Below are 26597 nucleotides of genomic sequence, written 5' to 3'. Positions count from 1 at the left end.
ACATTTTAATAAACACTGGGGTAAGGATCACATCACAAAATAAGGTAGGTGGGGTGATCAGCATATTGTAAGCTCATGTCGTTACTTACAAGACAGTTTTGAAATGGTTATAAAGGCATATTTGCAGAAGAGTTTGAAAATTATGAGCCAATGAAGACTTCTTCTTTCAAAGAAGGTCTTAAGTGCATAAAATTCTCTTTTTTCTTTTAAAACAACTTTTTCAAGAGTACAGCAACGAGGCACCCTGCCGTGATGTAGTTAAAACATAAAACATAAACGGAAGCTTAACTACTGAACTGAAAGTGGAATCCCTCTGGGGTTGCCTGCATTTCTGATATAGTTCACATACCTGTTCTTCTAAGCCAGAAGCATTTAAAGAGGTTACTTATATTTGCCTCTGAGGGTCATAAGGAAAAAAAGTCTTTTGAAAAAAATCTTTTTGATACAAAATCTTGCCAACTATTAAATCACAGAATTGTGTTTTTTCCTTCCATAAAAATGTATCTTTTGGGGTAACTGAGTCATATGTAAGGGACAGACACACACCTGACATTTGGATTTCTTTTTCAATAACTGGCTTGTGGAGACATAAAAATGAAAAGGACTTGGCAATTATACAGCTAAGAGACCAGATCCCAGAATTTTCGAGTTGAGAGGTCCACGAGAAATCAACAGAGGGGGATACAGTTTAAAGAGCTCAGAGAGGACACAGGCTCAGAGAGGCTGCTCTTGCCCAGATCACTCAGCTTGTTTGGGGAGAACAAGGATAGGAATTCAGCTCGCCTGACCCCAGGGCTGGCTCTTCCCATCATGCTCCATTAACTCATTGCCCCATTTAAACTAGCTCTCCCTTCCAAACTCCATTTCTCTTTTCATTCCTTCATTCTGGATTTTTCCTGCTGACTTTCTCCCATATCCTGTCAGTCATGAAGTCCAACAGATTCTCCCTTTTTAATCTCAGAGGAAGCTACTTCTCCATTCCTAATGACAGAATTCTGCTGAGGAGCTACATGACTCAGTGGCATGCTGTAGCTGGTTTGTACTGGCTCTTGAGAACCCATTGTTAAATTTTCAGGAATTTTGCTAGCTGATTGTTAAACACAGCCATTAGTAAAAAATATATGTACTTACAAAAAACTAATGATATTAATAACAAAGGTAAAAAAGACTAAAACCTCATCTCTTCCTAATTATTTTGCTACATTTTACTATTATCTGTGGTCTTAAGGTTATTTATGTCTATTGTATGTGAATGGTGGCACTGCTATGGAATCGTGTGCTACTGCACATATCGTTCCAAGTCTGTGTTTAGTGATGTCATGTCGGTAACCTGAAATCAGCCATGGTGGGAGGACTTATACACGGAAATTTGCAGATGTTACAAGGAAGGCTTTTTCTCCCTAGAGAGATATTTGTTAAAAATTTACCAAAACATCACTTGTTATGGGCTGAATCGTGCTTTATTCCTTGTTCCCCAAATTCACATGTTGAAGCCCTAATTCCCAGTACCTCAGAATGTGACTGTCTTTGGAGATAGGGCCTTTAAAGAGGTAATTAAGGTTAAAAGAAGTCATATATGTGGGCTCTAATCAAATATGACTAGTGCCCTTATAAAAGGAGGAAATTTGAACGCAAAAATGATACCAGAGGCATGTACACAGAAAAAAGGCCATATGAGGACACAGCGAGAAGGCAGCCATCTGCAAGCCAAGGAGAGAGGCCTCAGGAGAAGCCAAACCTGCCGACCCCTTGAGCTTGGACTTGTAGCCTCCAAAATTGTGAGAAAATAATTTCTGTTGTTTAAGCCACCCAATCTGTGGTTCCTTGTTATGGCAGCCCTAGCAAACCAATAAACTGCTAAATTTGGACCTGCTCACATGTAGTTCCTTGACTTCTGGTTTTATAACTCTCTTTTCCCCATATGTCACAACTTTATGCAAAAGTGCAGGTATCTAAGAAGGTCCAAAGCTTTTAACAAATTTATTAGGGAAGGGGGAATGGGAGTGGTTACCCCTAGGAACTTAAAACTCACTTCGTGCTATTCCTCTATTTTATCTAACTTGCACATTGGTTCTGACAGCATAGACTATCAGTCTCAATATTTTGGAATTGCAAACTGTTAGGTTGAATCATGGGAAATTGCTAATATTTGACCATTTTTTGAACTATAAAAACAGCATTGCCCTATGGTTCAATTTAATAGAATTTGACTATGTAGCTTAGATCCTCCCTCAAATTTCTTATTCTTAAAATGGCTTTAGCAAACTGAAGATTACGGATGGGATTCATATGATCCACAGACAAATATTTGGTCTAAAATGTGTTTATTTGCAATTTTACTTAACCCCTAACATTTAAAAATTGAGCAAGTGCCTTAAGAACTTTGAGATTCTGGGTTTCCTTGAAACATGGAAGATCACACAACACTGCGCCCATGTCCCTCCTGGCAGCTGGTCCCTCAAAATGGAGTGCTCTCCAGATTGTCCCCATCCCATACGCAGGCCATCTTGCCTATCTGTAACTCCTGCCTGGCCTTAGGCATACGTGTGTGGGCAACTCTGAAATGTATAGTTCCTACTTTAACTTTCTACCTCCTTACCTGGCTCGCATCTCACCAGTCAGATATACACAAAGTGAGAGAATGAACCACCTAGGGTCAAGGGTGCAAGCCCAGATAGGTAGGTTCCCAGGACTCAGCACAACCCTATAGGGTTAAGTTTGATGCGATACAAACATTACTTCATATTTGCACACAAGTCAAAAGGAGAAAGGCTCTGAGACCAAAAGCCAATTGGTATCAAAACTATTAATGGAATAATTTGCTCACAATTCCTAGGAGCATTTGCTATCGTCTGAATACAATTAAATGACACTTAAATTTCATCTTGGAAGTGCTACATAGATGAAAATGTCATAATTATTTTATTTCAGAAGAACAACATCAAAGGAGGAATATCAAATCTTTATTCACATGAATCCTTAGAACTTTATTGGCAGATGTGGTTTTCTCTAACCAATTTCTTGTTTTTTTAATTTCAAGATTTCATTTAGTTTTCTATCTTGCTGCAGCTGAAATAATTGTCTAAGACTTTCTAGCTTGTTAAGTTACTTCTAAAATTTAGGGACTACTTTAGGTTGCTTTATTGATAGGAAAAGAGGCCTAAGAGAAATTTCCTATCTGCAAAGAAGATAAATAGAAATTGATCTCAAAGGCACAATTTGTTGCTTAATTAATGTTTATAATAGTCTCTATAATTACTCTCAAATGTTATTACTTTTTATCATGTCAATTTATATGGATTAAAGAGAAACAAAATGTATCTCTGTAGTCTCAAAGTTAGAGCAATAACTCTCAGAAATATTTCCAAACTATTCTCTGATAGTTTTATTGACTATTAGTCACTAAATAATATCAACCAAATCATTGCATTTTGGCTGTATCCACTAAATCATGCAATCATTTCAAAAACTAATGAGAAAAGATAGAACTATCTGGATTTTCTTGGGGCTGCAAAGAAAAATCTACAAAAATCTTATGCATTTGTACATGTTTTAATCATCCTAATTTTCTAATTTGAGCATAAGAGAGAAGGCTGTTATGGAGGGCTCATTGGAGAGCATGCTATTATGGCTGATTAATAACGGAAGACTCCGACATTAGAGCTTGATTGTACTTAAGGATTTTCTAAGGCCAATTTCTTTATTTCACAGATGCAGAAACCAATGTCTGCAGAGAGGCATGAATTCTTCAACAGCACAGAGTTGATGGTAAATCTCAGTCCATGATAACACACACATGTACATGCACACACACACAGAGTCACTCTAGCATATATACTCTATCTATCCCCTAAACACTCTCATCAAGAAAGATTTCTGCATATTACTTTTTAATTTACTCTAAATTAATTTCTCTAGATCATTATGTTGTCATTTTAATGACTGTTTAGATAGCTATTCTAATCTACTGAGATTTCACTAGATAAGCTCATGTTAAAGAACTTCCACTCTATCCTTTCATTGTTGTATTATGTATAAACATCAATGTACCACATTTATAAGCTTCATACTCTCATGACTTCTCAGTGGCAAAAATTTATCCCAAGTCCCTAATAATTGTGACCCAGAGCCTACAAATCTAGACTCTAGTTTTGATTGGTATGCAAGAAGGATAAGCTCCCTTTGTCATAAAGCCATGTCACGTACAGTTCCTTTATGTTGGAGCAAACCTCGGCTGCATCAGTATCCCGTGAGTGCTCATAAACACACAGTGAGCTATTAGTCCCAGGGCTTCATTTAATCAATAAAAAGGCAAAGCCAGCTTTCATCTCAACTTCAGTAAATGAAGAAAAGACGACGGAGCCCAGTATTTTAACTGCGTTAGTCAATTAATCAATCTCCCACTCAGGTGCTAGGAAATTACAAAATAAATTTCTTGATTAACGAGACCAATTCTCAGATTGTGGCCAGACTTTTCAGACATTACTGTGGAGTATAATCTAGTTCCCATGGCTTTAAGGAATAGGTTACTAAGAGGTCCTAAGGTCGTGGTGATATCAGGCTCTAAGATTCAGCCTGCTAGGGGCTTCTAGGTCCACACAAGCCATGAAGTCACAGAAAGAAGCCTCTTGTCTCAAGACCTAGAGTTGTCCCCCTTGGCTACTATGGTAGCCTCCTCTCCACATCCATCTCCCTCCCTCCACCCATCTGTTCCCTCTAATTTGTTTTCCAGGAAGCAGCTAGAATGATCTGAGCAAATCTGATCATCTCATCTCCTCTACTTAGAGCCTTATGAGGACTTTCCATTGCCCTGAGTATAAAGATAGAGCTCCACGATTCTGCCGTCTCAGGCTACTCCTGACATATGCACCCTCATCTCCTCTGATTGCCCGCGCCTTCTGCTCCCGCCGCACCTGCTCCCTTCACCAGCTCTTCCTTACTGTGCTGCCTCCTGCCACCAGATCTTTGCACAGTGCTGTTCCCTCTTCATAGAATGTTCTTTGTTCCCCTCCTCTCCTGGTTAACTATAGATCATCATTTCAAGCCTCAGTTCAATTGTCAGTTCTTCAGGGGAGGCTTTCCTGCCCTCCTTTTAGAAATGCAATTAAAACTACATTGTGACCACTATATACTCAACAGAATGGTTAAAATGAAAAAGACTCGCCATACCAAGGGCTAGCAAGGATGTGAGGGAACTGGAACTCTCTTACATTGCTATTAGAAATATAAAGTGGTACAGCCACTTTGGAAAACAGTTTGACAATATCTGCTAATGATGAACATATGTACACTTTGATCTAGTAATTCCATTCCTGCCAATTCCATACACCCACCAGAACATGTGTTCATATTTTCACTAAAAGACATGGACTAGAGAGTTCATAGGAGCACTCTATAATAGACAAAAATTGGAAACTACTCCCATTGCCCATTAATAGCAGAAGAGATAAACTGAAGCGTACACACAGAATGGAATACTATACAACTTATACACAACAGTATAGATGAATCTCACAAAGGTAGTGTTGAGGAAAGAAAGTTGATACAAAAAAAACGCAAGCAATGTGATTCCTTTTATATAAAGTTCACAAACAGAAAACATACCGTGGCTTTAGAAGTCAGGATATTGGTTACCCTTGTGGTGAGTAGTGACAAAAGTAGACAAATGAGGCTTTTGAGATGCTGGTCATGTACTGTTTCTTTGTGAAAATTCATTGAGCTGTACATTCATTATTTAACTTTTCTACCTGTATATTATACTTTTATAAAAAATTTCAAAAACTCTCTATTTAGGTTCTGCCAATAACAAATACTAATTCTTTGTAGCACCTGCCTCAGAATTTTACCACTGATGTGTGTCATTACTTGATCAATGCCTCCGTTGCTCTCTTGAGTCTAAACTGAAGCTAAGTGAGGTCAGGAAGATCAGCTTTTAATAATCATTATTCTCCAGCATCTAACTCAATATTTGTCAAATCTTTGCTAAATTATAAAGAATAAATGCAGCAATGCACACCTTCACATCTAGATGTAAACCTGATTATTTGGACTGTACAATCCTGCTTGAGTAATCCAAATTGTGAAACTGAGAAGGCTAGGACCCAGGTGCCAGAACTCATTTTGTAAGAGCAGCACATATTTGGCTGAGGGAAGGAGTGACTTGTATCTCCCTGGCTCTCAGTGCAGTATCTGGAACATTACAGGTCCTCAATTTTTTGTGTTTCTTTTGTTGAATAAATGGAAGACTGAATGCACATTAAATTGGATTAAGTATCTTTCCAGTGTACAATGTCCTCAAGGGAACAAAAAAATCCAAGATGACACAATCCATTTTACTTCCTCCATCCCGGTCGCAATGACCTAAGTTTATATGCCCATTGCTCAAGTCTTAAGGCCACAAGCCCACCAAGCTTTACTTCCACTTCTCATCACCTATTGGGCCCAGATCCCATTAGCATCTGGTTGTTCTGGCGAGTTTACAACTTGTGAGGTAGGTTCTTAGCTCACTTATAAAGAGACACTTTAGGGCACTTTTGATCTAATTGGAGGAATAGGTAATAAACTATGATGTTATAAACCAATGTTACTGTAATAAACAAAAAATTTAAAAAAAAAATGAAAAAAAAGATAAATTGATTTTAAAATGTATGGAAAAGAGAAAGTTACATCAATAGGAAAGACATAATGGCATGATTAAAAGGAAAAGAAAGAAAATAAATTAGAGTTTTAATCTGCAAAAATCAATCAATAAATAAATAAACTATGGCTTCCAAATGACAAGACTATAAAAAAGTCAATCCTCTATTTTCCCAGTCTGGTAACACTAGAAAAAGTTTTTGACCGACTTGAACATAGAAACTTTTAGGGATAGAGATTAAATGGTTAAATATAGATTTAGGATATTTAATTTCTTATTTTAGAATGTGAAATTATATTACACTAGTTATATACTACTTTCAAAAATACTACTCCTCACTGTTTCAAACAATATATTTGAAACTCTACCTGCATTTTTTAAAAATGTCTTCATCATCAAGAGAACCATACTTTCATCATCTAAGAATTTTCCAGAGTATCATTTTATTTCCATTTGAGATGCTGACTTTTTGAGTCCATGTAAAATGATGCCACTGGAAAATTTAAGTCAAGCCTTAAGTACTCATTTGTAAAACCTTAGGATTGTTTATTCATCCTGTAATTTCTGGTCTCCACAACATAAGCACTTACTCTGTTACTTTTGAAAGTGATCTTCAAAAGCCTTTTAGCCAATGAAATCCAACACCAAGTTAAATCTGTTTCTTTTAAAACAGCGATTATTTTCACGTGGCTCCTATAGGTATTCAAAACCGGCACTGACGGAGGATATATTACACTAATCTGTTTTCTCCAAATAGGATTCTTGGCTGTTCAAAATAAAGTGACTGTGACACTGTCTCATATATGAGACACGTTATAAAGACTCAAGTATAATCCATAATTTATATTCTGATGGCTTATTTTGGGTAAAATCCCCAATTTACATTCAGTCATGTATAAAAAGTTACATGCTTTATGGAAGTTGGAAAAGGTCACCAGTGGGACAGATACACAAGAACAATGTGATCTGTTCTGAAAGGGTTAGAGTGTGTGAGTTGGGCTAAGAGATGGGGGGACAGCTTCTCTGGGGTGGCTGTCTCAGAATCTACAGTGACCTGGAGTCTCTTTAATCTCTAAGTCCTAATTCTGAGTTTTGCCCTGCTGCCTATGAAGCAAGGTTCCCCATGAAATACTTCACAGCTTGGAGCCAACTAAAGCTCAGGCCATTCAGCATGGGTCAGCCTGAGCCAGACAACACTGCTTTCCAAAATATCCTGTCATTCTCCTTGAGTACCTTGCTGGGGATCGTCCTAAGAAACAAGGGAATAATCCTGCGGTGCCTCAGCCTCCTCCACCCTCCCCCTGCAGCAAAAGGAATAGAAATGAACGCCCTACCTGTCTGTCTTTTGAGAGAATTACAGGATTTGGTTATTGTCTATGCTTCCCTCTCAGAGGCAGAGATAAAGAGTTCTGATATTCGCATTCACAGCACATCATGTGTTAATGCAAATTAAGCTTCCTGAACCTTGAGCTACAAAGAATTATTTTTAGAAGGTTATAAACCTATGAAGAAAAGAAGTGAAGGGAATTTGGCATCACTGGCATCCTCATATACACAAACTGGATTTCATATGCCAGTCCCTACCTGGCCCCATCCACAATTGCATGGCTTATTTCTCTCTATGTTATCCTTCATATACTTTACCATACTCTCTCTATATTTTTTCCTTTTGGGCTTCTATAACAATTTTGATGGTTTTTTTGCCTTATTTTTATTTCTTGATTTCTATTATACTCAAATGTAGTTCTAAATTTGATTCAATATTTTTAGGGCATTTTTAAAAACAACAGTCATTCAATAATACTAGGCATAAAATTCTCTCTGCCCAGTACAGCTCAGTGGATGCTACAGTGAAATGTTTAAATGAGGTATGACACGGGAACTCCACGGCTATAATGAAAAGGTGATTTCCCAAGAGTCATCTCTCAGTTGAAGCCATTTAAGTTTAAAACTAGCTCAGTACCGGAACAAGTTCTGTTTTTCCTTCTATTCATGGTTTAAATAGGCTGAACTTGTAAGTCAATCATAAATGTGAACGTGTTTAATTTGAAGTTTTTGGGTTTTTAAATGGGTTTATGGCATCAACTCTTGAGCTAGGATGGTAAGAGGAAGAAGGACTGAAATAAAAGAGTTTAAAAATATGTGCTCCCAGTGCTAGTGCTGGTAAAAGTCTGTTATAACATCAATCACCAAGAAAACTTGCTATTTTAGAACAATTTAATGGGGGTAGAACTCAAGAGCTGGAAGGAATCATGGAGTTTTACATATTAGCAAACTTCAGCCTGGGCAGGATCGGTGCTTACCCAAGGCGAGTGAATCACAGATTTATAGCCAGGCTTTCCAAATTTTCTGACTTCACATACAATGGCTTTTATAACTACATGAGAGAGTAGCACCTCAACTTTTTAAATGAATGTGATCTGCTCATATGTCCCAGGTTTCAAGATACAGGACTCAATGTCTTTTAACAATTGCCTATTATTAGTGACAGTCTTCAAAGAGAAACAGTTGTGATAAAGGAGATACCCTTCAATTATTAAGACTTTGAGGCATATTGTCAAGATACTAAAATTCTTGATAATTTTCTAAAACGATCTTTCTAAACTGACTTGTCTGTCTTCCCATCCACTGCCATATTTGATTCCAGCCTGTGATAACCAGTTCAACAAATGGAATTCCAGTTTGTGAGAGCCCAGAATGGGAAGAATTATTATAGTTCCTTTTTTTATAACAACGCACTTACCTACTTCTCATGGCCTACAGTTGCAGGAAATATGATTCGACTGTATTTGCTATGCTGTGTGCACAATATGTTTGTTCTCCTGCAACACATCTGTGCTTGCAGTAATTATGCCATCCATCCAGTTAAACATTGAAAAACAGGCCTTCTGAAACTTCAAATCTACCTACATATGAAGGGTTGAGACTATTCTTTGTGATCTTCCATTTAAAACGGAAGTGATTGGCCCTGATTCAGAGGCACTAAGTTTAGTAGTACTTATTAAAAGTGCCTTTTATTCTACCTTAAAAGAAAAAGAATTATAGTCGACACAGTATTAGCAAGCCATCTTCCTGTTTCTTTCTTATCTCCTGTCATATAGATATTCATCTTTAAACACAAAGGTACCTGATCAATCAAACAGCTGAAGTCAAGATAGTTATTAGGTGTACTGCTTTCTTAGAACATCATAAGAAAAATGATCCAGATAAGCCAAAGCTCTAGGGGAGCCCTGACCTTCAGATTCCTTTTAAATTTTATACTTGAATTAGTGTTGATGGTAGATTCATCAAAATGGCAGAATTTTTCTTTTCTTTCATCTCTCTCTTTTATTTTTACATGATGAATGACTTGTTTAAACTTTGGGAAGACATAGCCTGGGATATGTGGGGTCTATGTGGAAGCAAGAACTTTTTATCAAGAGTAAGAAGAGAAATTAGTCATAATTGAGGTTAACTCTCATTTTAGAGATTTGGGAGCTTAGGTCCTGGCAGGGCGGGGGGAATCAGTCATCTAGTGAATGACAGGGTCAGCATCCAAACATGGATGTGGCAAGTTATATTTTCCAATGATGGTGGCAACAATCTCTCTTCATCTTATGTGCTCTTCTGCAAGGTGACCCTGCCACTCCCCAGCAAGACTTGGAGTCTAACTCTCCTCTTCTTGAACCTGGGCTGGCATTAGTGACACACTTGTAACTAAGAAAATGCAGTGAAAGTGATGCCGTGTGGCTTCTAAGGCTAGATCAGAGAATCCTTGCAACTTCTGTCTTGGTCTTTTGAAATGGACGCTGTTTCTTAGAACCCAGAGATGTTAGGGATCTAATGAGATAATGTAAATAAAATGCTAGTATCTGGCTAGCTATTATCAGTATTTGTTACTAGTAAGCGCCATCAAGAAGAGGAGGTGTGGCACAGAATAGGAGTTCTAACAGAGGTAATTTGGGATATAGACAAAATGTCAAAAGGGAGGGAGGGATGGGGAAAAGGTAGAGGTTGAAAGATTAGGAGGAGGTGAAAGGAGAGAAGGGAGAAGGAGGAGGTGGGGAGGGGAAAAGAAGAAAGGGAGAGGGAAGAGGGAGGAGGAGAAAAAGATTGAGGCACAAGAAATCATATAGATCAGACTTAATAACTAAACTAGGCATCATTCAAGAGAACAGAGATAGTAACTTACTGAAGACACTTGCTATGGAACCTGATTACAAAGTGAAAACACAACACACAATCCAATGTTAACCAAAAAAAAAAAAAAAAAAAAAAAAAAAATCACAGAGTACGGAAGTCTATCTTTAACCAAAAGATTCTAGTAAAACAGAAATAGCCCTCAATTGTGGCCACCTTAGACAACATTCACCTTTATCCCAACCTTCCCAGTTGTTTAGACAGCCTGTGGAATTTCCAATCTCTCAAGATGGTGTAGGAGCAGCAGAAAGACTTCCTTGTGGCCAAGAATACATAGAAGTAGCAGAGAGAGCAGCCAGATCTTGAGGAGACTTGAGGATAGGGGAGAGGAATGATTTAGCACTGACCAACACAGACCACCGGCTGAGGTCCAGATGGAATGATGGACATCTCAAAGGATACCAGTATAGCCAAATGATGCTAGAACTCCTCCCCTGATTCCTGGGCACTATGGCCCCAAGGCTTGGTATATTCTGAAAAAAAGAAACACTACATTGACCATGATTAAATTTCTGCCACCCTAGTGGAATGGGGCTCCAGTGGAATGGGGTATCACAATAGAAATTAAGTAAAATTCCCCCCAAATAAAGTTATATTTCCAGCACACTTAAGTCTGTGGTCAGATGATTGTGCCCACTGCACTAACTTTCTTCTGAGCCCAGCCTTGTAGGATAAGTGATGATTTTTTATTGATGTTCTAATTAGAATATTTCATGACTGGTGATTGAAAACCCCAAGTGTGGTATCTGTGAATGTTTCAAACCAACGGTTCTCATCCTGGGATGATTCCCCTCTCCCACCTTGCCCCAGCAGAAGTTGGTCGATGTCCAAAAACATTATTGCTTGTCACAATTGGGGGAAGTGGGCGCTACTGGAGTTTAGCGGGTAAAAGGTCAGAGATGCTGCTAAACCTCCTACGATCCACAGGGCGGCCTCCAACAAGAACTCTCTAATCTAAAATGTCAATACTGTTGAGGTTGAGAAACACTGTTCTAACCCAAATGCCCCAATAGCTTTCCTTGAACATAAGTCAGTATAAGAGAGACTTATGTGCACAAATAAAAATATCCACAAGCTATCTTAATCTCAGACCCCTCTTTCGTTTCTTTCATATTCAAATTTGTATGTACAGTGTGCTTTACATATTATCCAACAATACTAGCACTTCCAAAAATTAAGTACTACAGGTAGGTGACCCCTATCTCACCTAGACTGAACTTGCCCTTGCCCAACCCCAAACACTTCTCCACTTATCCATTCAACCAACAAATAGCATGCACCTATTCTTCTACCAAAGATCTGAAGATCTTATGAGAAAATCATTTAAGAAATTAATACAATCCAAGTTTCTGTAGAATGCTTTTATATAAACAGAGTTAAAGTAAAAACTGAAAGAATAATCCACTGGGGTCGCTTGAGCTGTGGTGGGAGGAGTCAACATGATTTGGCTAGATTTACTTATGGGAAGTCAAAGAGGCTTGGGCTGGTCAATATTTACAATATTTACAATCCTCTGTTTGTTCTCATTCTATGTGCTGGTCCATTGACTTTTTGAAATGTCTTGCAGTTCATGTTCATGTACATTTAGTCTAAAAGCACTAAATCTATTTCATCTATGACCAGAAAGAGAAAATACAATTCTCCTTGAAATAATCAACAGTGTAGAAAGGAATAAATGGCTTTTAGAAATTTTAGACTGCATCGAGAAGGAGACTATGGGAACCAGGTTCATTTTGTTGGCAAAGTCTAAACATTACAGTAGATAAATTCTTCATATCAATTTGGAATTATTGACAGATCCTATTAAGGAGTTTCCCATTATGCCTGGTTCAGGAAAAAAAAAAAATCTCTTACACACGAATGAGGGAGGGTGTCAACCAGCCCTTCCACTCTGAAGATAAAAAAAATTCAGTTTATTTCACAGTTGCTTTAACAAGTTGTAAAGATAATATTCTCTCTCCATGAAAGATTCAGTTTCTGGGAAGAACCAAGTATTTCTCACACCTCTCCATGAAACGTGGTGTAATAAGAAATTTGGAATAAACTAAAAAAACCCAAACCATGAATGTTAAATTCTTTGTGTTTAACAGATCCCAACCTAGTAGCATTTTTCATTACCTCCTATGTCTTTCGATTTAATGTTAAGTACTGTGGTCAGGATTAATGGAAATTTTTGAGTTAATCTCACATCATAACAGGTATTTTTTTCTTTCCTTCAGAACTTCAGTTCTTTAGCATGCTCTATATGTGAAGCCATCTGCTTATATGCACACTCTTAAAGCCAGATTTTTCAAGACAACAGAACACAAAATGTGGAAAAGTCCTGATTATAAGCACTTCAAATCTGTTAGTACATAAACAATGCTCTTTCCCCAAATGTGTCTCACTCATAAAGAAACGTAAAAAATGAGATAGAGATGGTCTTATTCTCTAGAGGCTCCATAAAGACAAATAGAAGCAGTAGTATAGACAAAGTTAGGGAAATATAACCAAAGCAGATTGGGAGGTGAACATCTGAGAAGTTTGTCTGCATGATTATTCCTATGATAATATCCTAGATTACCTTGGGGCCACACAGCCTCTACTCTCAGTGCATATAGTTCTAGTAGAGTTGATCTCATCCTCCACCTCCAGGAATGAGTACAAGACTATTCCAGTCTAACACCAAAAACTTAAAACTTGGTGGGAGGGGGAGCAAAAATGTAGAATTTTAGAATTTGTTCAAACTTAAGTTATCAACATAAAATAGACAGTTATAAATATAGGCTGTTATACGTAAGCCTCATGGTAACCACAAAGCAAAAACATATAGTAGCTGCACAAAAGATAATGAAAAATGAATCCAAGCATAACACTAAAGAAAGTCATCAAACCACAAAGGAAGAGAGAAGAGAAGAAAGGAACAGAGAGAAACTACAACACAGCCAGAAAACGATTAACAAAATGGCAATAAGTACATATCTATCAAATTACTTTAAATGTAAATGGACTAAGTTCTATAATCAAAAGACATAGAGTGGTTGAATGAATGAAAAAACACTCATCTATGTGCTGTCTACAAGAAACTCACTTCAGATGTAAGGACACACACAGAATGTGAGGGATTAAAAAAGATGTTCCATATAAATGGAAACCAAAAGAAAGCTGGGGTAGCTATACTTATATCAGACAAAATAGACTTTAAAACAAAGACTGTAGGGCCGGCCCCGTGACTTAGTGGTTAAGTGCGCGCGCTCCGCTGCTGGCGGCCCGGGTTCGGATCCCGGGCGCGCACCAACGCACTGCTTCTCCAGCCATGCTGAAGCCGCGTCCCACATACAGCAACTAGAATGATGTGCAGCTATGACAGACAACTATCTACTGGGGCTTTGGGGGAAAAATAAATAAATAAAATCTTTAAAAAAAAAAAACAAAGACTGTAATAAAAGACAAAGAAGGACATTACAATGATAAAGGAGTCAATCCAACAAGAGGATATAATATTTTTAAATACTTATGTAACCAACATAGGAGCACCTAAATATATAAAGCAAATATTAACTGACCTAAAGGGAGAGATAGACAGCAATACAATGATAATAGAGGACTTTAGTATGCCACTTACATCACAGATAGATCATCCAGACAGAAAATCAATAAGGAAGCATCAGCCTTAAATGACATATTAGACCAGATGGACTTAATAGATATATAAAGAACATTCCATTGAAAAACAGCAGAATATTTATTGTTCTCAAGTACACATGGAACATTCTCCAGGATAGATCACAGGTTAGGCCACAAAACAAGTCTTAATAAATTTAAGAAGATTGAAATCATATGAAGCATCTTTTCTGAGCACAAACTAGAAATCAATTACAAGAAGAAAACTGAAAACATGACAAATATGTGGAGATTAAACAACACGCAACTGAATAACCAATGGGTCAATGAAGAAATGAAAAGAGAAATCAAAAAATACACTGAGACAAATGAAAATGGAAACATAACATACCAAAATTTATGGGATGCAGTAAAAGCAGTTCTAAGAGAGAAATTCATAGTGACACAGGTCTACCTCAGGAAGTAAGAAAAATCTTGAGACAAACTATTTAACTTTATACCTCAAGGAATTGGATAAAGAAGAACAAATAAAGCCCAAAGTTGATAGGAGAAAGGAAATAACAAAGGCAGAGCCAAAATAAATGAAATAGGGGCTAAAAGAGAAGATCAATGAAACTAAGAACTGGTTCTCTGAAAAGATAAACTAAATTGACAAACCTTTAGCTATACTCACCAAGAACAAAAGAGAGAGGGCTCAAATAAATGAAATCATAAATGAAAGAGAAAGCTTTATAACTAACACCATAGAAATCCAAAGAATCATAAGAGACTACTATACAAAATTATACACCAAAAAATTGGACAACCTAGAAGAAATAGATAAGTTTCTAGAATTATACAACCTTCCAAGACTGAATCATGAAGAGATAGAAAATCTGAATAAACTGGTTACTAGTAAGTAGATTGAATCATTCATCAAACACCTCCCAACAAACAAAAATCCAAGACCAGATGGCTTCACTGGTGAATTCTACCAAACGTTCAAAGAAAAATTAATACCAATCTCTCTCCAACTCTTCCAAAAATTTGAAGAGGAAGGAATGCTTCCCAAACTCATTTTACCAATCTAGTATTTTCCTGACATGCAAACTAGAAAAGGATACCACAAGAAAAGAAAATTACAGGCCAGTATCTTTGATGAACGTAGATGCAAAAATCCTCAACAAAATATTAACACACAAAATTCAACAACACATTAAAAGGATACGATGCCATGATCAATTGGGATTTATTCCAGGGTTGTAAGGATGGTTCAACATCTACAAATCAATCAACATGATACACCACATTAACAAAATGCAGGATAAAAATCGTATGATAGTCTCAATAGATGCAGAAAAAGCATTTGACAAAATTCAACATCCACTTCTGATAAAAACTGTCAACAAAGTGGATATGGAGGGAACATATCTCAACATAATGAAGGCCATATATGACAAGCCCACAGATAACATCATACTCAACAGTGAAAAGCTGAAAGCTATTTCTCTAAGATCAGGAACAAGACAAGGATGTCCACCTTTGCCACTTATTCAGCATAGTATTGAAGCCAGAACAATAAGGCAAGAAAAATAAAAAGTATCCAAATTGGAAACGAAAAAGTAAACTTTCACTATTTGTGCATGACATAATTTTATATATAGAAAACTCTAAAGACTCCACCAAAAAACTGTTAAAATTAATAAACGAATACAGTAAAGTTACTGGATACCAAATAAATATACAAAAATCTATTACATTTCTATACACTAACAACAAACTAGCAGAGAAATTAAGAAAACAATCTTATTTACAACTGCATCAAAAAGAATAAAATACCTAGGAATAAATTTAACCAAGGAGGGGAAAGACCTGTACACTGAAAACTATAAGACATTGATGAAAGAAACTAAAGATGACACAAATAAATGGAAAAATATTCTGTGCTCATGGACTGGAAGAATTAACATTGTTAAAATGTTTATGCTACCCAAAGCAATCTACATATTCAATGCAATCTCTATCAAAATTCCAATGGATTTTTTCACAGAAATAGAACAAACAATCCCCAAATTTGTATGGAACCACAAAAGATTCTGACTAGCCAAAGCAATATTCAGAAAGAAGAACAAAGCTGGAGGCATCATGCTCTCTAATTTGAAACAATATTACAAAGCTATAGTAATCAGAACAGTATAGTATTGGCATAAAAACGGACACACAGATCAATGGAACAGAAGAGAGAGTACAGAAATAAACCCGAGCATATATGGTCAATCAGTTTATGACAAAGAAGGCAAGAATATACAAAGGGGAAAGGACAGTTTCTTCAATAAATGGTGCCGGGAAGACTGGACAGCCACATGCAAAAGAATGAAATTAGACTACTATCTTACACCACACACAAAAATTAACTCCAAAAGGATTAAAAACTTGAATGTAAGACCTGAAACCATAAATCTCCTAGAAGAAAACATAAGCAGTCAGCTGGGTCTTGGCAATGATTTTTTGGATCTGACTCCAAAAGCAAAAATAAGCAGGGACTACATCAAACTAAAAAGCTTCCGCACAGCAAAGAAAACCATCAACAAAATGAAAAGGCAACTTACTGAATGGGAGAAAATATTTGCAAACCATATATCTAATAAGGGGTTAATATCCAAAATATAGAAAGAACTCATACAACTCAATAGCAAAAAAACAAACAATCCAATTTAAAAAATGGGCAGAGGACCTGATAGACATTTTTCCAAAGAAGAGGTGCAGACAGCCAATAGACACATGAAAAGATGCTCAGCATCACTAAATATCAGGGAAATGCAAATCAAAAGCACAATGAGATATCACCTCACACCTGTTAGAATGGTATCATCAAAAAGAAATAATTGTTGGAGAGGATGTGGAGAAAAGGGAACCTTCATGCACTGTTGGTGGGAATGTAAACTGGTACAGCCGCTAGGAAAAACAATATGGAGGTTCCTCAAAAAATTAAAAATAGAACTACCATAGGATCCAGCAATTCTACCTCTGGGTATTTATCTGAAGAAAACGAAAACACTAATTCGAAAAGATATATGCACTTTCACGTTCATTGCAGAATTATTTACAATATCCAAGGTATGGAAACAACCTAAGCGTCCATCAATGGATGAATGGATAAACAAGATGTGGTGTGTATATATATATATATATATATATATATATATATATATACACAAAGGAATATTGCTCAGCCATAAAAAATAATGGGATCTTGCTATTTGTAACAACATGAATGGACCTTGAGGCCACTATGCTAAGTGAAATAAGTCAGAAAGAGAAAGACAAATAGCGTATGATTTCACTTATGTGGAATCTAAAAATACTCAAACAAATCAAAACAAAACAAACAAAAAAGCCAAGCTCATAGATATACAGAAGAGATTGACGGTTGCCAGAGGAGAGGTGGGTGGAGGGTGGGCTAAATGGGTGAAAGGAGTCAAAGGTACAAACTTTCAGTTATAAAATAAATAAGTCATGGGGATGTAATAGACAGCACGGTGACTATAGTTAATAGACTGTACTGCATATTTGAAAGTTACTAGGAGAGCAAATTTTAAAAGTTCTCATCACAAGAGAAAAAAATTTGTAACTATATATGGCGATGAATGGTAACTAAACTTATTGTGGTAACCATTTTGCAGTGCATACAAATACTGAATCATTGTGTTATATACCTGAAACCAATATAATGTTATATGTCAATTATAACTCAATAAAAATAAAAGACTATTCCCATCTTCTATTACTGTATAACGAACTATCCCACAACTTAATAACTTAAAATGATAACTATTTTATTGTTCACAAGTCTGTGGATCAGGAATTTGGGCAGGGCTTAGTCGGGTTGGACTAGCTCTACTCCCTGTGGCATTGGCTGGACTTACTCATTCAGCTGCCTGCTGGCATCTGGGCTCAAATGGAAGGTCAAAAATAGATTCCTTCATATAACTTGGGCTTTGGTGCTGGCTGTCAGCTGGGGAAACTCAGTTCTCTTCACAGAGACCATTCTGTTCACATTCTCTCATCTTCCAGGGCCTCTCCCTCCAGGTGGCCTCTCTTTCCACATGGATAGCCTTCATTTCCTTACATGGAGGTTCAAGGGAGAAAAAGAATGAAAGCAGAAGCTTCTAAAACTTTTGAGAACTGCGCCCAGAACTGACATAGCACAACTCTGGAACATTCTATTGGTCCAAACCAGAAAAAGACCAACCTTGTCTCCAGGAGTAGGGAAATAGACTCCATCTCTTGATGGGAGAAGAGACATTATATTGCAAATGGGCATGTGGAATCAGAGACTATTTTGGGTGAGAAAATATGCCATACAAGGACCTAAGTACATAACAACCAGGAAAAAAGTGTTTTGTTTCTGCTTGAGTTGATAAGGGAATAAAATATAAGTCTAGAAGTGGTGGCTACCATCTTGTCACATGAGTAGAGAACACGCCTGAGAACACTCAACCCAGAGCTGAGAGGGGGAGAGGGGGAGAAAGCTTGACATTATTTAAGCACCTGAACACAACCATTCCCGAATATAACAGTATCCTGGATTTTTCAATTTTAGTGTCAGAATATTCCCTTTTATGTTTACGTTAGTTTTAGTTGTATTCTTATCCCATGTAATCAAAACAGTCCCGAATAACAGACAGTCTCTGTCAGCGCAGAGAGGAGGAACTAGCTCAGTTCCCCCCACCTGAACCATGAAGGCCTGAGTAAGAGAGAAAGCTGTTTGGCCAGCATTTGATCCCTCTTTTCCCCAGCCCTCTCTATTAGCACCATTTAGCAAGGCTATCTTCAGGTTGTATTGTGCTTGATTATCCTAGTCTAGAACTGGATGAGTGTTTGTTTACCTAGAATGGTTGATTCTGATATTGTCAATGAGACAAAGACAAATCACTGTCAAGGACCCAAGTCAGAGGTCAGGGCTCATGAAGCAGCACCAAGCATGAAGGTCTTCATGGCAGGGCAACAATAGGAACAGGAAAACTAATCACAAAGTCAGAAGATGAGATGATCAGAAATAATAAGTAAAATAGAACACACTGTGACAATGGTTCAGCAAGAATTCAGTGTAGCCAAAAGCAGGTTCTGGAGACCTCTACAATGGCATCATACGTGGCCTAGGCACATGCCAGCCAGGTTAAAGGAACCACATAGGACCAAATGCATCTATCATCTGGGCCACTTCAGGGAAATGAAAGTGGTTCCCAGGTTGACCTAAGGATCTGAGATAGTTCTCAGATTCTCACACAAAACTAAACTCTGCTCTTTGCGCCAAAGTTTTTCTTAAACCCCGACTTGACTCCTAATCTAATGTAACCACTTGGTCATTTCCTCAAGGCAATACTGTTTGCAGCACACTGCCTAAGTCTACGTTGATTCAAGGGGACTAGGACTTAAGCAGAACTAATCAGTTTCACCATAGTAAAATGGTCTGTGCCAGACGAAATAGTTTGCTGAGACACTTCACACACCCATCCTTCCTTCCTCAATATACACCAATTATTTTATATGTCCAGTCCAATCAGGTTTCAACCTGAGGAAGATATCAAGGAGATTCTTAAACAAATAATAATAGCAGCTATTATTATTATTTAGGAGTTCTAACTACATACCAGAAACTATACCAAGCACTTTACAATCAACTTCTTATTTGATCTATGGAATTGGCCTTATTATTATTCTCATTTTTCAGGTGTGCCCACTATATTGTTTATGTATTATAAAGCCAAAAATAATCAAATTATCCCATTTTATTAGCACAGACTTTGTACATCACTTTGTTTGTATAGATTACTTTTCCTCTAGAAATAAGATAAAGTGTCTCATTTTTCCTACTACCCTAAATCACCTCGAACAACATTTAGAAGCTCCCTCATTAGAAAGTCAAAATATGCCAACCTGCAGAAGCAATGATATAGGACATTTTCCTTTTCAGTCCTTTTGTGTATAATAAGACAGTTAAAATTGAAATCAGTATATCATTCAAGTTTCTAACATGTAGATGGAGGAAGCCAACATTCCCGTGCAATCTGAGCTCTCCAATACAGAGCATTTCTGAAGCTGGCTGATTATCTGAATTCACGTGGAGCTTGTTAAAAGTACTCACTCTGTTGCCCTACTCAAGACCTTCTGAATCAAAACATCTGGGCGTGGGACCAAAGAATAGCTTTTTAAACACTTCCCAGGTGATTCAGCTTGTCAGCTAGATCTGTGAACCACTTTCTTATAAGAAACTGCTTTAAAAATCAAAGTGGATTTCCTACATATTAATAATATTTTAGGATGTTATTATTACCTTGGAATATTTAACATACACATCAAGACACTTTTGAAGTGCCTTTGATTTCATGCTCAGTGTTTAGCTGGGCAGATTCAATCCAGAGACATGCAGACATTTACTCTGTCCAAGTCAGAAGCTAAATGAAGCTTAATTACTATTTTCTCCACTGATGTTAAATGTGTATGTCACCTTGGAAGTATTTGTCACTATTTCTCAGCGCAGGATTTCCAATCCAGCGTGAGTGGTGTCAGTCCTCCCTGCACTATTAGCATTGCAGCCTCCTGTGGCCTTCGCTTGGAATAAATGACTTTCTCTCTCCCCAAATGGTGCCTCTTTTCTCTAGGTACTAAATCAAGACTTCACTCTGACCAGATCCACACCTTAGTGATTACGCTCTTCATTTGAATTCATACTGTTGCTTATATTTTGCCTTAGACAGACTTGATTCCTAGGTATGGGACTGGTCTTCTATGTGGATTACAAAGTCCACCAAGCACACATCAGTTTCTTCGACACTGTTTTCAGGCTTGAAGCAATAATTTCCAGAATAGGTGTAGGATAAGAGCTTGCTGAATAAGTGGATGGCTAGACGGAAGACTGGCTTGGATCTTAAGGACTCACCTGGACTTGCTCTATTGAATTTTCAGTAGGCTGCTAAGATGTCATTGGTCAGTCTAAGGCCAAGTAAAGAAGGTTGTACACTTGACCTCTTTGAGTCTCAGTTTCCTCACCTATAAAATTGAGAAACAGGAGGAAGGACAAGATAATTCCTAAGGTCCCTTCTAGTCTAATATTAACAAAATATAGCTACAAATGGAAGGAGAAATCTCCCAACCTTTGGCTTTACCATTAAAAAAAATGTTTTAAATTCACATTAATAAAAAAAATATCAATGATATACATACACAGTCTACTCCCTCACCTACTTCAGGTTTTGTTCAAATTTTACCTTCTCAGTGAGATCTTTTCTGACCATCTGCTACTATATATCATCATGAGTCACTGACTGGGATACCTTCTAAGAAATGTGTTGTTAGGGGATTTCATCATCGTGCAAACAACATAGAGTGTAGTTACACAAACCTAGATGGTATAGCCTACTACACACCTAGTCTATACAGTACTAATCTTACGGGACCACTGTTGTATATGCAGTCTGTCGTTGACCAAACTGTCGTTATGTGGCACATGACTATAATTTACTTGTTTATTCTGTTTATTGCTTGTTTCCCTAAGCTATATGTTCCATGAAGACAGGGATTTGTCTGGTTTACTTACCTCTACATAACTGGCACCTAGCCCGCAACATTACAAGCATTCAATAGATACCTAGTGAATGAAGGAACTAACAAAAAGTACTGGAATAGATATAGATTAACTTCATTCAATTCAAAAAACAGAGTCACTATTTTAAACAGGCATGATGCATGCTGGGCTTTGGGGAGGAAGCAAAAAGGATACAAAGTATTGCCCTTGATGGTCACACATGGAGACAAAAAGAAGTCTGGAGAGACAGGTATGGTTAGAAAGACAATACAAGGCAGAATTGCATAACTATCAAGCAGAGCCACAAGCAGTATTTCGTGTGCATTTAAAGGAAGGAGTGATTTAATTCTGACCAGAGAAGGATCAGGGAAGGTTCGTGAAGGGTGTCATGGGAGTAGGCCCTAGAAGAATTGTGACTCCGGATAAATCACAAAACCTTGAGTACCATTTTGGCCTTCTAGAAGAATACAATATAATAAACTTACCTCACAGAGATAGTGTAAGGGTTAAAAGAAAATGCCCACCTCAGCACAACCAGATGGAAGATTCTTTAATGTTAGTTGAACCTGAATCCCTACAATAATTTGTTGCTCCAAAAACAAAGACGTCAAATACAGTGGTGGACATATATTTAAAATGGTGGAAATATTGTTATATAATTAAAAGTTTGCATGTAGAGTAAAAGATCACACTTTCCAAGCCTGATATACTTACATATCAGGTTCATTGTATATTATAATTACACAGATAGTTTTTAAAAATTTTGTGCACACAGCTATAAAACTGACTGTCATAGCAATTTTTTCAATTCTGAGTTAATTAATTTTCAAAACTCTTGTTGTGTTAGTTTAAATAGCAGAGAGAAAGGAATGTTTACTGTAAGTTTGGAAAAGGCATGGAATGACTGTAGAAGAGCTGTTATTTAAGATACAGAATCTGATGGAGTAAGGATGTAAAACTAATCAAATGTGATTCTTAAGGTTTTCTTTAGTTTCCTCTGTCCTTTGGCCCTCAGTATTAGAACCCTATCTTACAAGAGAAAGAAAGTGGTAAGCAACCTTAGGAAAACCTCTACCTGAACTAAGGTTATAAAGAACAATCCCCCAAAGGGTCATGACCCAGCGCTTTGGACTGGGGAAGGTAAGAGGGGCTCCTTGAATCAGACAGCCTGGCTTTTATAAAATAAGAAACAGCTTTGACGTCAGTGCTGTCCCTGAACTGAACTGCTTAAAGGTTCAAACTGGGTTCAGTTAAATTATCCTTTCCTTCCTGCTTGTCTCCCTTCCACTGCTTCCCTTAACCCTGACACCACAGTCATTCCACTCTGACCTTTTCCAGACAGAACAAGGCAAACCAGCACACTTCCCATCCCCCTTCCAAGCCTTCTGGAAGAAGGCTTATCCCAAACTCACAATCCTAGAAACTAGGTAAGAGAGACCTGGTGAAGGAAGGTCAGCTATGGTGGGGTTGGGGTAGGGACCCCTTGGAGGTTCATGCTATGGAACGCCTACCAGTTCTAGGGTGTTGCCGGCAATGAACCCATGGAAAGTGTGAATGGGGACTTCCCTCCTGCCAATCAATCAAGAGACTCCTACTCCAAAGGCCTTCTTTTGTCCCCCTATTTTTGTTTTCTAACAAATGCATGCACCACTTTCAGAAAAACACGAGTGTGGTTTTGGCAACTAGCATTGAGTCCCACATTTAGAATAGCATCCTTTATTAATCAGGTACCCCTCAGCGACTTCCACTGACTTGGGTAAGATCAAAGGGCAAATGTTGCAATTTCCTTTGCCTCCTATTTGTAGTAATCAGAAGATCCAGGTCCCATGCCCTTTTGCTTTATTGCAGGTTTCTTAAGCATCATTTCATTTGCCTTATATCTTTTGAGCTTGGCAGATGCTAAAAGTTTGAACTATAAATCAAACTCCAGATTAAAAGTCATAGTTCCTCTTAGGATTCTTTGCAATATTCATGCTTTTTCTTATTCAGAAGACATGGAAAATCAAAAGGAGTACATAAATACTATGGATTATTACTAGATATTACATTGGAGGACATTAAATTACTGACCTTCTCCTTCCACATAAGGAGTTCTAGGACATAAAGACATTTAGTTTAGTTGATGAAAAGTTCTCAAGACTTAGTGAATTTATAAATCAAATAAGTATTTCAGACAGAAAAACTCAAAGCAGAACTCTAAGGCATAATGCCTGACTCTGGAGTAAGAGTGGTCTCATGTAGAGGAAGATAGAGAGGAATAAAAATCCATGTTCAAAACCTATTACTTTTTACCTCATTGCCTGAGATTAATGTATAAGGCCTTCTGTAACAGGTCTTGATTAAACCAGAAGTAATCAAACACTGAATCTTTTCTTATGATTACTTGTTTCTGTCTCATCATTTTAAAGATTTTTTTTTTTTTTGAGCAGTTTTAGGCTCACAGAAAAATTGAGAGGAACATACAGAGATTTCCCATATACTTCCTGCCCCTACACTTGCATAGCCTCCCCCATCACCAGCATTCCCCACTAGAGTGGTGCGTTGGTTACAACTGATGAACCTACACTGACACATAATCACCCAGAGGGTACAGTTTACCTTAGGGTTCACTCTTGGCACTGCATTCTATGGGTTTGGACAAATATTTAATGACGTGTATTCATCACCGTAGTATCATACTCAGTCTTTTCACTGCCCTAAAAATCCTTCGTGCTCTTCCTATTCATCCCTGCCCCACTCCCACACCCCAGCAACCACTGAAGTTTATACTGTCTGCAGTTTTTCCTTTTCCAGAAGGTCAAATAGTATGTATGTACGTAGCACTTTCAGATTGGTGTCTTTCACTTAGTGATATGCATTTAAGGTTCCTCCATGTCTTCTCATGCTTGATAGCTCATTTCTTTTAAGTGCTGAATAATATTCCATTGTCTGGATGTGCCACAGTTTACTTCTCCACTCACCTACTGAAAGACATCTTGATTGCTTCCAAGTTTTGGCAATCATGAATAAAGCTGCTATAAAGGTCTGTGTGCAGGTTTTTGAATGGATGTAAGTTTTCAACTCCTTTGGGTAGATAACAAGGAGTATAATTGCTGGATTGTGTAGTAAAAGTATATTTAGTTTCATAAGATACTGCCAAACTGTCTTCCAAAATGGCTGTACCATTTTGCATTCCCACCAGCAATGAATGAGAGTTTCTGTTGCTCTACATTCTTGCCAGAATTTGGTGTTGTCAGTGTTCTGGATTTTGGCCATTCTAATAGGTGTGTAGTGCTGTCTCACTGTTGTTTTATTTTGAATTTCTCTGAAGACATAGGATATGGAGCATCTTTTCCTTTGCTTATCTGCCATATGTATATCTTCCTTGGTGAGGGGTCTGTTAAAGGCTTTGGCCCATTTTTTAACTGGGTTGTCTGTTTTCTGACTGATGAGTTTTAAGAGTTCTTAGTGTATTTTGTTTAACAGTCCTTTATCAGGTGTGTCTCTTGCAAATATTTTCTCCCAGTCTGTGGCTTGTCTACTCATTCTCTTGACATTGCCTTTGACAGAGAAGTTTTCAATATTAATGCAGTCCAGCTTATCGATTAGTTTTTTCATGGATTGCACCTTTGGTGTTGTATTTAAAAAGTCATCGCCATACCCAAAGTCATCAAGGTTTTCTCCTATGTTATCTTCTAGGAGTTATATAGTTTTGTGTTTTATGTTTAAGTCTATGATTCATTTTGAATTAATTTTTATGAATGGTATAAAGTCTGTGTCTAGATTTATTTTTTTGTATGTGGATGTCCAGTTGTTCCAGCACCACTTGTTGAAAAGACTATCTTTGCTCCACTGAATTGCCTTTGTTCCTTTGTCAGAGATCAGTTGACTATATTTAGATAGGTCTATTTCTGGGCTCTCTATTCTGTTCCATTGGTTGATCTGTCTATTTTGTCATCAATAGCACACTGTCTTGATTACTGTAGCTTTATAGTAGGTCTTGAAGTTGGGTAGCATCAGTCACTCAACTTTGTTCTTCTCTTTCAATATTGTGTTGGCTATTCTGAGTCTTTTGCTTCTCCATATAAACTTTCAAATCAGTGTCCCAAAATAACTTCTTGGAATCTTGATTAGGACTGCATTGAATCTATAGATCAACTTGGGAAAAACTGAATCTTGACAAAATTGAGTCTTCCTATCTATGAACATGGAATCTCTTTCCCTTTATTTAGTTCTTTTTTGAATTTCATTCAGAGTTTTGTAGCTTTCCTCATACTGATCTTATACATGTTTTGTTAGGTTTATACCTAAGCATTTCTTTTTGGGGGGGTGCTAATATAAATGGTATTGTGCTTTTAAATTCAATTTCCACTTGTTCATTGTTCATTGGTATGTAGGAAAGCAATTGACTTTTGTGTATTAATCTTGTATCTCTCATCATTTTAAAAATAGAAACCAGGCATCAAATTTACTTCCAAATATGCAATTTTAAAAGTCTTGTGCAATATATACTCTAGTGTTTTGAAACTAGAACCCAGAAAAGAATGCCAAAAAGGTGCTTTTTAAAGTTTTTTTATATAACAATATCACAAAAGAAGTTGGAGTTTCACAGCGATTCAATTACAAAATTTG

The 26597-nt window shown here is 37.3% G+C and overlaps 1 protein-coding gene across 5 annotated transcripts in view; it reads right to left on the bottom strand.

The window, feature by feature from the left end:
* RARB (retinoic acid receptor beta) overlaps positions 1–26597 on the bottom strand; it is an 824831-nt gene that overhangs the window by 515471 nt on the left and 282763 nt on the right. The window contains exon 3 of one of the 5 annotated variants that reach the window (XM_058553917.1): positions 18325–18522. The exons of 3 other annotated variants lie outside the window; for them this stretch is intronic. The gene's annotated coding sequence lies outside the window, so the exon portion shown is untranslated. Of the gene's footprint in view, positions 1–11163; positions 11290–18324; positions 18523–26597 lie in introns of all 5 variants that reach the window. One more of the 5 variants, XM_058553915.1, reaches the window with a different exon arrangement.

This window comes from Diceros bicornis, chromosome 2 (assembly GCF_020826845.1).
Source record: "Diceros bicornis minor isolate mBicDic1 chromosome 2, mDicBic1.mat.cur, whole genome shotgun sequence".
NCBI classification, from domain to species: domain Eukaryota; kingdom Metazoa; phylum Chordata; class Mammalia; order Perissodactyla; family Rhinocerotidae; genus Diceros; species Diceros bicornis.
The sequence above is the reverse complement of the archived record's forward strand: the minus strand, read 5'-3'. Positions and strand labels throughout refer to the sequence as shown.